The sequence below is a fragment of the Euphorbia lathyris genome, chromosome 5 (genome assembly GCF_963576675.1).
Source record: "Euphorbia lathyris chromosome 5, ddEupLath1.1, whole genome shotgun sequence".
Classification (NCBI taxonomy): Eukaryota; Viridiplantae; Streptophyta; class Magnoliopsida; order Malpighiales; family Euphorbiaceae; genus Euphorbia; species Euphorbia lathyris.
Window position 1 is genome coordinate 18,137,785 of NC_088914.1, and position 14,269 is coordinate 18,152,053.

At 36.0% G+C, this 14,269-nt stretch overlaps 1 pseudogene; it reads left to right on the plus strand.

Moving 5' to 3' along the window:
• The first annotated feature begins 13,211 nt into the window (after window positions 1-13,211).
• Window positions 13,212-13,952, plus strand: LOC136229701 (peptidyl-prolyl cis-trans isomerase CYP28, chloroplastic-like; annotated as a pseudogene).
• The last annotated feature ends 317 nt before the right edge of the window (window positions 13,953-14,269 follow it).

Sequence of the window (14,269 nt, forward strand, 5' to 3'; positions counted from 1 at the left end):
GGGCGTGGTCCAAATTACAAGACTCAACCTGATCCGTTTGCCAGAAATTGTCAACGGAATAGGAACCCACGCGGGGCGCCTGCCGGTCCACGCGAGGCGTGTCCTAGGGGAATGCAGAAATAATTCAACTTGTGTATTTACAATTTTACCCTCGAGTTTTATGTATAAGTAGGAGTGATTAGCACTCATTTCATTCATTTAATTTTCCATGTATTAGAGTTCCTCACACCTTGAGAGCTTGTATAATCTTCCCGTTATTCCGCCGAAGTTACGCTCCATCCGCATTCACCAAGCTCGAGAGTTCCACCTCCAAGTCCTAAGAGACGACTTTGAGTCCGGTTAGCTAGTCTTAAGGGCTGATTCTTCTTCCCTTTTTACTTGTTAATTAGTTTGTACTCTTTCCATGTACTAGGCTTGGTTGTATCCCGTATTCACGTATTCCACATTTATAATACATGATTTACGATTCCGTTTTCACTATACGTGTTAATGTTTATTGCTTGATTTGATACTTATAATTGATTATTGTGTAGGTCGTTTACAAGCTCCGAAATCTATTAGGAATCACATAGGTGTTGCCTCACTGGAGTTGACAAACCGGAAACCGTAGGAATTGACGAGCCACGGAACTTATGGGCCCTAGTTTCTGATCTTAAGAATTAGAGTCGCCTTAAGGGGAAATCACGACTCTAAGAACATCACGGAGTTGTTTGGTCTATTAATAGTCGTCTTTGCAAGAGTAAAACCATTAATCGTTTATATTTCGTGTCGTTTATCTTAGGTTATAACTTATCATCACCCGTATCATTCGAAGAGGGCTCGAAACACATGAAAATTGTCTCACCCATAGTTTAGGAGTAGCTTTTAGTTGTTACCCAACCACTAAAGTATTCACCGCTTAAATAACGTGTAAAACCGAGTAGTTTAATACTTGTAGTTATCAATCCCGTGGATTCGATACCCGATCTTAACCAGATTATTACTTGATACGACGGGGTACACTTTCCCCTACGTTGTAGCATATAGTAGAGTCAAAGCATTTAGAAAGATCACATCCATAACCCTAGCACACACTCATCATTACATTTCATCACTCTACCGGATACTCATCAGCTGGCTTCAAGCAGAACACTCCCAAGGATAAACTCGGACCATAATTCTATCATAATATCACTTGAGGAGGAGCAATACCAGGATTCGAGGTGACACAAACTATTCCGATTTGAAGTGCTTTGGCTTCGTGATGCGGCATGTTTACCAATTATTGAACAAAGCTGGACCGAACTGAATGAGCAAAGATCAGTAATACAGAAAATCCATAACGTGGCTGATAGTCTCCAACGGTGGAGCCAACGTCACTATGGAAACACTCAAAAGGAGATACTCAGACTCAGCCGCGAACTTGAACAGGTGCAGAAGCGGAACGATTCGAATGCGTCAGACCGCGAGATAGAATTGATTAAAAAGATCAGCGAGCTACAGATTTGTGAAGAGATTAAATGGAAACAGAGCAAAATCGGATTGGCTAAAGTCGGGAGATAGAAATATCGGATATTTCCATGCAAAGTGTTCAGCGAGGCGACAGGCGAATAGAATTAAACGAATCCAGAATTCAGATGGTGATTGGGTGCAAGGGGATGAGAATATTGGGGCTGTAATTTCTGACTATTTTTCTGATCTGTTTATTTGCTCAGAACCATAAGGTGGCTTTGCGTTTGCGGAGGCGGTGACACATCGGCTATCGACAAGGCAGCAGCTACAGCTTGCTGAACCATTTCGATATGAAGAGGTCGTAGTAGTAAAACAGATGCACCCAAATAAGGCACCAGGGCCTGACGGAATGTCTCCTGTATTCTACCAACAGTGCTGGCATATTATGGGGTGGGAGGTCACTTCACATGTACTGGATTGCCTAAATTCCTGTAAAATGCCAGCGGCAATGAACCACACTTGGATCACTCTAATCCCGAAAGTCAAAGAGCCAAAAACCATCAAGGAATTTCATCCAATTGCCCTCTGCAATGTTGTCTACAAGATTATGTCCAAAGTCCTGGCAAATAGAATGAAGCGAGTTCTCCCCAGCATAATTGATGATTCACAATCAGCTTTTGTCCCGGGGCGGCTCATAACTGATAATGCCATACTTGCATTCGAAGCTTTTCACAGCATGAAGACACGGTCCAAAGGAAATAGAGGTAACTTTGCATTAAAGTTAGACATGAGTAAAGCATATGATCGTATTGAGTGGTCTTTCCTTGAGATTATGCTAAACCACATGAGCTTCCCGGCTCCATTTACTAAATTGATAATGCTATGTGTCTCATCAGTGTCTATGTCTTTCCTGATTAATGGACAACCAAGTGCTTGGTTAAGACCTGCCAAGGGCCTGAGACAGGGGGATCCCATCTCCCCCTATCTCTTTCTTGTCTGTGCTGAAGCGCTATCTGCAAATATCAGAAAAGCAGTGACAGAAGGCTCACTACATGGGATTCAGGTTGCACGTAATAGCCCCAACATTTCTCACCTTTTCTTTGCAGATGACTCGCTGATCTTCGGTCGAGCTACTATCTCGGAAATTGCTCACATGCGGCAAGTGCTAAGGGATTATGAACTGTGTTCCAGACAAGTGATCAATTTTGACAAATCTGAGATCTTTTTCAGTTCAGGGGTACCGATAGGGAGACGGAATACCATTTCGACATGCTTGAAAGTGCAAATTACTGGAGAATTTCCGAGATATTTGGGCCTACCGACCATTGTTGGTCGCAATAAGAAGGAAGTCTTCTCAATAATAAAAGAGCGCATTCAGAAGCGTTTAACAAGCTGGAAGGAAAAATTGCTATCTATAAGTGGAAGAGAAATCCTTATAAAATCAGTTATACAGTCAATACCGACGTATGTGATGTCATGCTTCCTGATGCCGAAAACTTTCTGCAGTGAAATCCAAACTATTATAAACCGCTTCTGGTGGGGAGGAAACGAAGCCAAACGACCTGTTTACTGGTTAGCCTGGGAGGCATTGTGCTCGTCAAAAGAGGAGTAGGGATGGCAACGGATAGGGTACCCGCGGGTAATGCCATTCCAGGGTACCCGCGGGTAATGCCATTCCCAAACCCTTACCCTTTTATTTTTTAATTACCCGTACCCGTCCCATTACCCTAACGGGTATACTTTTTGCATCCCATACCCTTCCCATTTAATTCGCGGATACCCGCGGGTACCCTTATCCGTTAAGAATCAATAAATAAAAAAAATATTACAAATTTAACAAACTATAAATTTAATAAATCATCAGTCTAAAAATTGAATAAATTGAACCTTAATTAATAAGAATAAAGTAGCTTAGTGGTATCACTCAATTGTTGAAAAATAAATGGTTGGGGTTTAAATTTCATGTCTTACATCTAAAAAACAATAATATTTATTAATATAATTTTTTTTATAACGGGTACCGGGTACCCTAGGGGGTATTCCCATACCCGTCCCATTACCCTAACGGGTAATGATTTTGATCCCATACCCATCCCATACCCTTTTATACAGGGTACGGGTAGTCCCATTAGGGTGGGGTAGTGCCGGGTACCCACGGGTACACTACCCGTTGCCATCCCTAAAGAGGAGTGGGGCGTTGGGTTCAGATGGCTGCGGTCCTTTAATCTAGCACTGCTTGCCAAATAACTTTGGCGACTACTGAAAAATCCCAACACTTCGTGTGCTGAAAGCCAAATACTATCCTGACACGGGGCTGCTGGACACAAGAACGAGCCCAAACCCGAGCTATATGTGGAGAAGTATCACGGCGGAATGGGCTTTCATCGAGAATGGTATGGTTTGGAGGGTGGAGGATGGGAAACAGATCAGAGTTTAGCGGGACAGTTGGGTCCCGACGCTAAACGCACGCCGGTCGCTGATATGCCAAACGGCTGCACATCCTGAGTTTGTCGAAGAGCTGCTGCTACCGATAGGTACGAACTGGAACTTAAATTTAATTAACGATGTTTTCTCCATGTCTGAAGCAGCTGAAATCCTAAAAATCTGGATCAGTCCGTCGGGGTTTATGGACGACTTTTACTGGGGACAGACTCCACATGGATGCTTCTCGGTGAAGTCCTGCTATTTTCTCATAGAAAAACGCAGACGTGAAGGCTCTTGTACATCCTCGTCAGCTAGTGGAAGCACCGACTTATGGCGGAAGATATGGAAACTAAAAGTCCAACCGAAGATAGCACATTTCACTTGGAAATTAATCAAACAAATTCTCCCATGCGCTACGAACTTGCAAGAGCGGGGCGTCCCGATTGACCCTAGCTGCCAGATCTGCCACTTCAGTAGGGAAGACCAGCATCATGTATTTGTACAATGCCCCGTAGCGAATAAAGTGTGGAAAGCAGCGGCACTATCTATCCGTTGGGATCAAGTTCGTGCGCCTGACGTCGGATCCTGGATGGTGGAATGCTTTGCTAAATCTCCCCCGGGTGAGAGCGAGATGGGAGTGACAATTCTTTGGTGGCTCTGGTATAACCGCAACTGGCGATTCATGAAGGTACATCACTTGACACCATAACGGTTCTGAATAAGGCCTCAGCCTTCCTCTCTGACTGGAATGACGCGACCGGCTACGACATGAATCAATTATCCGGAAGCGCACCTCTTGATCCTCAAAAGGTCTGGCATCCTCCACCTGAAGGCGTCACAAAATTTAATTATGATTCCGCATGGGTGGATAATGGTCGTTCCGTGAGGATTGGGGTCGTGGCTCGTGATAATCAAGGACACGTAGTCCTTTCGTCCGGAATGCCAGTCTAGGCATGTGAATCGGCTGAAGCTGTTGAACTTCAAGCAATTTGGGGGGTCTAAAACTTGCCAAAAATGAGAATTTCATGGAGATTATTATCGAATCTGATGCAAAGGTTATCATCGACAATCTGAACACAGGAAACTACCCACTCTCTGCACTCAATTTTCAGTATCGCGACATTGCCGATTTGGTTGCGAACTTTGCTTTGTGTTCTTTTAATTTTGTGTTTAGAGAGGGTAATGAGGTTGCTCACCAATTAGCATCGTGGGCTCGACCTTTGACATCCATTATACTCCTTCACGGAGATTGCCCTACCTCGGTTTGGCCTTTTGTTTGTACGAATATTGCTGTTTTGGATTAATACAATTTGCTCTTCCTTAAAAAAAAAATCTATGGAAAGAATAAATATAAAATAAATTGATAATTATGGCTTTGGTAGCGTTAGATAAAGGATAATTTCCTTAACTTTGCTATCATTATTCTCCTATGAATTTTAGATGTAAACTTTCGTCATTTCACATAAATTTTAGAACAATGTTTAGAATTCAATGGACTATTACAATATTTATGTTTATTTAGTTAAATATAAATAATGTGGTCATTAATTTCCATTAGAGGTAACAATTCAAAGAGTGTATATGTATACATAATCAATTTGACCAAATTTGCTCAAATTTAACCCTAATGTTTCCAAGCAAAATCAATTTTAGCTATAAGTTAATAAAAATTGGAAAACATATTTTGACTGGTATGTAACTGTCACTTCAAACCTTCCATATATCAATTATGTCTAAAATATTTACTATATTACCAACAAAATTACAAAATTTCTGTTAAAACATTACAAACTAAATCTGATACATATAACCTAATCATGATAATCTTGTGTATATAGTTGAATGAGTATGAGTATGAGTAGTCACATATGTTATGTGATAATGCCCTATACATATACAATTTTATTAAATTAACTATACTCTAATTATTCATGGAGTAAGGAGAAACAAAAAAAATTCAAATCAGATGGCATACCACATTATTCCTAACTTCTACCGAATCTGAAACGTTCCCCAAGGTGAATATACACTTTTATTTCTGCAAGAACCGGCATGGTTCAAGCATTTAACATGCCTATGAATACAAATAACTTCATGGCACGACTTGATAACACAGTGTTGAACACCATTTCTACAAATGGATTAGAGGTTATGGCCTACACACCCGGTTTCACTTTTATTGTAAGTGTTAGGAAGAAGCCTTCTACTGAGAGATTCTCGATCACAAGGAGGATGTGGGATACGCTTCTCCATGGAGCTGGATTAAGACAAGACAATGATACTAAATGTGGACAATGCTTCAAGATGAAGGAACCAACTTCTGCTTAATCATGCAAACGGTAATTACATTACTTAATTATTCTCCTATGAATTTTTTGAATTTTAGAACAATGTTTAGAATTCAATGAACTATTACAATATTTTATGTTTATTTAGTTAAATATAAATAATGTGGTCATTAATTTCAATTAGCGGTAACAATTCAAAGAGTGTATATGCATACATAATGTTTGTGGGTGTAAAGAATGATAGTTATTAATTTAATTTTTGTTTATGTTTTCTTTGGATTGGATTGCATCTCAGTCTATTGCAATTTCCGTATTTTTTGTGCTTTTTGTTATTCGTGTTTTCACGTTTTTCCCATTTTCTGATTTTTCCATTCTTCGTGTTTTTCAATTTTCAATTTTTTTTTTCATTTTTCATTTCTTTTCAATGTTATCAGAACCGGACAGGACATCAAACCGGATTTATGACAGGATCACGGGTCACTTGGTCGGACCGGATGGTTCGGATTGGTCAAACCGGATGACGTAATAAATAAATAAATAATATTTATATACATTATATATATATATAATTAATTTAAAATTATTTTTATACATTATATATATCCGAAATAAATTATAAACAACTTTTGGTTTGTTTTTTTTTTTTTTTTGTTAATTTGAGTCTTAAATATATAACGAATAAATTAAATTCAGAATAAATTAAAATATATCAACGTATTCTATGCCATAAGATCTTTTTAAAAATATATTATAAACTCAAAACGGACAAATGATGAATGAGAAATCACTACAAGAAAAATGAGTATTAATAAGGAAAATTTAATAAGGGTGTAAAATATACTTATTAAAATATATCATTTATACATATAGTAAGGATATATTCTATCACTATATTATTAAATGGAATTGAAATGATATTTTGTTTGCACATGTTTACATATGCTATAGTGTGGTCATCTAATCCATGCCTAGAATCTGTTATACATAATTTGAGATATTCATGTTCTGTTTTTTAGTAATTATGGAAACAGAACTGTCAATTCTGGAAACAAGAAGTATCTAGTTTTTGCGTGAAAAGCACAACAGTGTCCTTCTTGCCCTCGTCAAGCAGATCTTGTTTCAGATTACTAAAAAAAATTACCTAGAGGCGGAATTCCCACATCCAACAGCTCCTAAATTTTTTTGCGAGCCATGTCTAGTTTATTTCCATAGGACTGTTAATCAATGTAGAGACATGCATCCTAGGGTGGATTCCCTTAGCTTTAAGGAAGCAACAATTGAGGAAGAATATCCCTATCAATATCTCATGGCCATGGATGATATACTTGGCTCTATGGGGACAAGTTCTAGCTTCTCGTTGAGAATGGGCCAGACCATTTTCTCTTCTGCTTCTTTCTTATAAGGGTGTAATGTACCTAAAGTTTTGATACCATGTTTGATTTTCAGTTACTTGGTGTGATAGTGATAGGTTTAGCAATCCGGTGGAGTTTCACATTGGCACTAATTGATGAGAATCCAACTCAACTAGCAACAACTAGCAACAACTGATTGATATTTATGGCAGGTTTTGTCAATTCTGATTCTAGCAGCAGTATGTTCAATAACTACTGTGGTAGAACTCTTAGACCCTGTTCTTTATTACTTAATTTCAGTAACAATCAGTTCGGTTCAGTTCAGTAGTAATCAGTTCAGTTCAGTTCAGTATTCAGTTTCAGTATTCAGTTTCAGTATTTAATAATTTATCATTATTTATTATAATTATTATATATTATTATTATTATTTATATATAATTTATTATTATTATCATTATTTATTTATAATTTCAGCAATTTATTTTAATTATTATAATTTATTATATATTAATTTATCTATTTTCATTATAATTATATTTATATATAATTTATGCTTTATCATTATATATATTATCATTATTTATTATAATTATAATTATTTGGTGCAACTTATTTGCAAATTTTGCGAAAAGTAAATAAATATTATATTAATACGTTTACATTACAATGCTCTAAAAAATTAACTGGCTCAACTACCTTAATATCTCAAATAGTGCAATTTTATCCCTAATATTAGAAGACAATAGCAATTTTACCCTTAACATTGATAAATTGAGTCAAGATTTTGTATTCATATGAAAATTCATATTTAGACGTTAGGAGTAAAATAACCCCGGACCCAAAACGTTAAAGGTATTTTTGTACCTTAATACTTAATTGTAATAAAAAGTTAAGAGTGTGTATTCATATAAAAAATTTGTATTTAATTTCATAGGCTTTAAATTATATATAAATTTGTGTTTGTATGTAATTTATATTTTTAATTTAAATTAGAGTCATTTTTATTTAATGTCATAGGATTTTATCGAGCCTAGATTTTATTTGATATTTAATTTAGTTTAATCTTTAATAATATGTTTATTTAGTATTGATATTATTTTTTTTGGTAGAAATAGTATTATTATTATTATTATTATTATTATTATTATTATAAGCTTATTAATGTCCAATATTATCATTAAATTATTTTAAAGTCTAATATCATCATTATTGTTACGTTCGATTAAATTCGGTTAAGTTCGGTATCATTCAGTTAAGTTCAGTAGCATTCAGTTAAATTCAGTTTAGTTCAGTATTCAGTATAATTCAGTTCAGTTCAGTTGAGTTCAGTTTTTTTCAGTAATAAAGAACAGAGCCTACTCCATTATAGTGCGCCTCATATTGTCCTGCCATCGTTTGTAGTAGATATCAAGTATTTGTTGCTATGGCATTCTTGGCTTATTATCTTTTTCATTATATCTAACACTTCTTATGCGCGCTGAACCTACCTGGACTTGCTTAGAGTATCAATCAATCTATTGAAATCTGATGATTCAATCTTTAATCTGAACTTGTCCATCTTCTCAAATGTATCTATTGCTTCTTTGACTTTTCTCCTTAGTTAATAGCTTTTTTCGCTTCATGCCATTCACCAAATTCCGTATCATGTTAAATTGCTTGATCTCGCCCAGTGATTCAATTAGGGCATTGTAGCTCTCCGTGCTATCCATAAACCCTCTCCATTTATATACCCATTTGAAGAATGATAATGCAAGAAAACCTGCATTGTTTAACCTCTTGGTTACCTCTAATACCAAAGCTGGTGACATGTCAATTGAAGCGTTATCCAGTGAAGCCTCTGCTAGAATTGGGATTCTTTGACAATAGTTTGGAGATTTTTCCATCATCCTCAACTATTTTATTGGTGAAAATTTCTGGGTTTTTATTATCAGCCTCCATTGCCACAACTGCATCTTCACTGACCTTCTTGACAGTGAAACATTTTCTTTTTAGCTATAATACTCTTACTGAATTGAGTTATAAGATGATTTTTCTTTTTTGTTTTTGTTTGGTGGACATGGTTTCATGTGGATATCTGGAATGAAATTGTTAATTGTGCTTATATAAGAGCACATCTCATTACTTCTCTCAATAATAGCAGCAGTTTTTGTTTTCATAGAACTTTTAATCTTCATTCTGAGGAGACATGCTGTTTAATGTTATCCAGATTGTTGTTGCAGTATCTTTACATGCACAGTTACAGTTCCAATGTTTCTTCTGTTGCAACTTAGAAAGATAAATTTCTCTGTCTTGAAAACTTCTCTATATTGTGTTCTGATCTCTCTATGTGCATATTGTTTTCGTCCACTTCTCTGTATGCAATAGAAGATAATGTTGGAAGGCTTTGTTCATTAAATGCAAATGTTGATATAGTAAAAAGATCATTTTATCTTTTTTCACATTTTTATAACTCTGACTGGTAAAACAGAACGGATATGCTCTCCTCTAGGCATGATGCATGATACCTTTTGCACCATTTACGCCACACTTGGAAAACTATGGTCCATGGTTAATTTTGTGTATATTTTATCATAGGATCTTCGTTTGCCTTTTGCAGGTTCAGTAAGTTCTAATATTTGTAGAATTATGCCTTTTCTTTTCTGATTTTTTCATTTTTGGGTTTGATTTTACCATTTTTTTCAATAGTATGAACTTCTCTTTTGGTTGTGTAGAGACGGACCAGGTCCGTTCGCATGCATGCCATATAGTTGCCACGACTACCGTTAGCTTTCCGATTAGCAAATATAATTTGGTAGAAGATTTTGGTCAACATCATTACATACGTATGTTATTTGTCATATTGCTGATTTGCATTTATTTACCATTTTATTTGCTTTGGAGTGACATGGATACCAATTATTATTTGATGTTATAGCTCCATTCAATTCAATTTTTAATTTATTTTATTATTGGAAATGTTAGTCCAAATAATAAATATCATTAATTAGAGTAAATATTATGATTTAATAAGAGAATTTTTAATTATTATAAATAGTTTTTAATAATGGGATTTTTATTTATTATAAATAATTTTAATAACATAAACTTTAATTATTATAAATAATTTTTAATAAGAGGTTTTTTAATTATTATAAATAACTCTTATAAAAAAATATTTCCCTTATTAAAAATATTTAGTAAGGAAGCATTTATTAAGGGGTCGATAAGGGGGAATTTTCCTTATTAAAAGCTTTTAATAAGGAAAATTTGACTTTTAATAAGGCTTTTTACTCTTATTAAAACCCATTTTTTCTGTAGTGAATTGATGCTCAAAGTGAACTACTTGAAATGGTTTGGAAGAAGATAAAATGAAATTAAACATTTACATCTCACATAGGAAAAGAAAGAAGAAACTTAACTAGTTTATAAGTAAATTGGCTTTACAAGCCTTTAATCAATTACTAGGGAAAATGCTCTCTCACGCGCCGGGAGGGGGGTGCAAACGATTAATTTTTTAAAATCAGCCCGCCTTAGAATTCCAGACAGGCTCGGACCGGTTCCAGACAGGCTCGGACCGGTTCCCGGCCGGTCCGGTCCGAGCCTGATAACATTTCTTTTCTAGTTTTGTGTTTTATTGTTTAATAAGAATTTGTGCATAATAAGTATTAATTAAAAATCGAAAAGCTAGTCGTAATGAGGATCCATGTCTAATTCTTTATGTAATGCTGATTACATAAATTTGAAAAGAAAAATTGTGAGATGTATTTGTGATTCCATTGCATTACGGCGTACCAAAACAGACCTTAATTCAATAGGGTTTTGATAGCTTCGAGAGAAACTACTTGGTGCTGCTTCTAAAAAACAATTAAGCATCCTTCGCACCAACAAAGGGCTATTTAATAGCTCGACCTCATGCATCCTATTCCTATCCTATCAATGTTTCCTTTCAACTTTTTTCAAATATTGATTCATTTTTTTCTTTACAGAAAAGAGGTCCTCACCACTTATTTACATGATGTTGGAGATCTGTGAACATCGCAGCCCCGTAACTTCGCAATTCAAATCCAAAGTATTGGCTGCTTTTCACCTTCTGCCCCTGCAAAAGTGCAGGTTGAGCATTCGAAATTAATATTATCGAAGCAACTAAGTGGCTTATGCCATGATCATTAACAAACAGTATCAGCATGCAACGGATCGGTATATGGTTATGGTTTGAGAGAAAAAAAAACTAATGAATTTGCTAGCCAATTCTTTTGCTAACCCACCTACTTCACGATCCAAAGTAGAGATGTTTGGGGAAAAATAATGGCCGATAAGAGTAAGAATGTGTTTATTGATTCACACGATCCCAATATACCGACAAGGATACAACCATGTAAGTTGCGGATAAACGTTTATAGGCCTAATGCATCAGTAGCTTCCTGAACTTGTTCAAAATAGTAGATTGGCTCCCTAGACTTTATAAGTGTCTCACCAGCTTCCTAAACTTGCTTATTTCGTATCACCAGCTCCCTAAACTTGTCCATAAAAATTGATTAGCTTCCTGAATTTTGCAAGTGTCTCACCAGCTCCTTAAACTTGCTTATTTTGTAAGAACTACAAAACCATAATACTAACTCGGGTTAAGTTGCAAAAAATACTTCTAACGTTTTGGGTCATGAGTAATTTTACCCCTAACGTTGGAAGCCAAGAGCAAATTTGCCCCTAACATTGATAAATTATGTTAATTTGAGAAATAATTCATCAAACGGTCTTCTCCGTCATGAATCTTGTCATCTACACTTCACACATGTGTCATTTTATCAGTTACAAATCACAAACATATGTTGAGATGTGAAAAGAAATAAAAAAAATATTCTGTCTTTTGTACAAATTGGATAAAAAAATTCAAAAAATTCACCAAATTTATAAATTTGCTCTTGGCTACTAATGTTAGAGGTAAAATTGCACCATTTTGGATGTTAGAGATAAAATTACTCTTGACTCAAAACGTTACGGGTATTTTTGCATCTTAACCTGGGTTAATATTATGGTTTTTATATTTAATTGTTACAAAATAAGCAAGTTTAGGGAGCTGGTGAGACACTTGTAAATTTCAATGAGCTAATCAATTTTTATGGACAAGTTTAGAGAGCTGGTAATACGAAATAAACAAGTTCAAGGAGCTTGTGAGACACTTGCAAAGTACAGAACCTCTACAATCTACAATTGTGGATAAATTTAGAGAGCTCGTGATGTATTAAGCCAACGTTTATACACGCCTATTCATTAGGTTTCAATGGATGCATCTAACATTCTATATGTGTGGAAAGCTAGTGAAAAATTTGGAGCTATCCACTGTAGGTTCACATGCCAATAAGGATTATCTTCTCCGTGTGTAATATAGCATCACAAAATAAATAAAGGGTTAATACATATATTTGTCCTTATATTATTACAAAAAAACAGATATACCCTTATATCAAATAAACTCATAAAATTATCCCTAAATTTTCCAAAAACCTGCAATTATACCCTAATCTAACAGACTTACTTATTTAGTATACACGGCGTGATCCACATCACCTTCCGAGAATGTAGACCCCATTTGTTTGGCTTCTATGCAGTAGTTTTCAGGATAAAAGTAAAAAAAAAATTATAATTCATTGATACTTGCAGTTACACGTCATTTTATCTCAACTGAAAATGTAGACCCCATTTTCTTTCACAGCTCTTCCCGTCTCTCTTCCTTCCTCAATGAATCATGTCCACCCACTTCCATGGCTTCACCTGCAACCCCTCCACCGCCGCCGCCTCTTCTTCCGCTCCACCTCCACCACCACCCCTCTTCCCACACCACTTGACACTACCATAACCGACAGTGTTTTCATGACTTCTCCCACTGCCCCAATTACTTCCGCTCCTACCGTACTCTCTCCGATAACATTTCCACACTATGTATTGAATTTGCTCCTCTCTGCCGCGTCGTCCTCGGCCTTTACGGCCATCTTGTCCCCATCACTGTCTCCAATTTCAAGACCATGTGCACCTCCTCCTATAAGAACACTCACGTCCATAAAATCTTCACGACCAGTTTTTTCTTACCGGCCACCAAGGGAGGAGGGATGAGGGAGATGTTAGACCGCCGGTGGGCTTGATGCGAAACACAGAGACGGTTGATCCTAAGGCATTCAAGCTGAGGATGATATTAAACTTGATCCAGATTACAGGAATGTGGAGTTCTTGATCACTACTGGCTCCGATCCTTGTGCAGATTTGGATAGCAAGAACATTGTGTTTGGCATTGTGCTTGAAGGTGAGTTTAAGTGCTTTTTTCCTTTTTCCTCTTTATGTGCTCGAGTAAAGTTTTTAGGGGATGTTTATGGGATGATGGTGTTTATGTTAAATAAGTAATTCTGTTAGATTAGGGTATAATTGCAGGTTTTTGAAAAATTTAGGAATAGTTTTGTGAATTTATTTGATGTAAGTGTATATCTGTTTTTCCGTGATAATATATGGGCAAATATGTATATTAACCCATAAATAAATAATCCTTCCATTATATTTTATTGGCAAAGTGCTCATCCAACCCCCTTAACTTGTTCAAATTGGTCTTTTTACCCCTCCAACGCATTGAATGTCCTATTTACCCCCTTAACTCCATAAAAATGGTATTTATCACCCTTTTAACTCCATAAAAATGGTATTTATCACCCTCTTAACTTATCAATATTGGTCATTTTATCGCTCCCTAACTCATCGAATGTCCTATTTACCCTCTTAACTCCATAAAAGTAATATTTCTCACCCTTTAT